Here is a 436-nt window from a genome sequence, read left to right as displayed (position 1 = left end):
TACCGTTTTCCACAACGTCCTTCTCCTTCGATAAATTTACATTTTATTTCCGTTATCAGTTCTTTTGTATTATTTATTGTACATTTTATTAATGAGCCACATTTACAAGTACCATACGCATATCCTGATTCTCCACTGCTAACTAATTTATGTCGTTTAAAATTAAAACCGCAAGACAATTTTGCACTTTCCTAAATTTTTTCAATAAATACGTGCTGCCATGTACCGGGTTGCAAAACTGTATATTGATATATATATATTTATGCGAGCAACAAAATCTAGAAGGATTTGGTAAGGGAACTTAGAGCGCGCGTCGCGGTCGGGCGGGAAAAACTATTTAATTTTTACATGTTGCAGCTAGCAACAAAATCGGAAACCGACTTTTTTCGATACTACGATGCTTACAATTTATTAATATATCAAATTTATGCGAGCA

This window comes from Wasmannia auropunctata, unplaced genomic scaffold (assembly GCF_000956235.1).
Source record: "Wasmannia auropunctata unplaced genomic scaffold, wasmannia.A_1.0 LD336074.1, whole genome shotgun sequence".
In the NCBI taxonomy this organism is placed as follows: Eukaryota; Metazoa; Arthropoda; class Insecta; order Hymenoptera; family Formicidae; genus Wasmannia; species Wasmannia auropunctata.
This window is presented reverse-complemented; position numbering follows the sequence as displayed.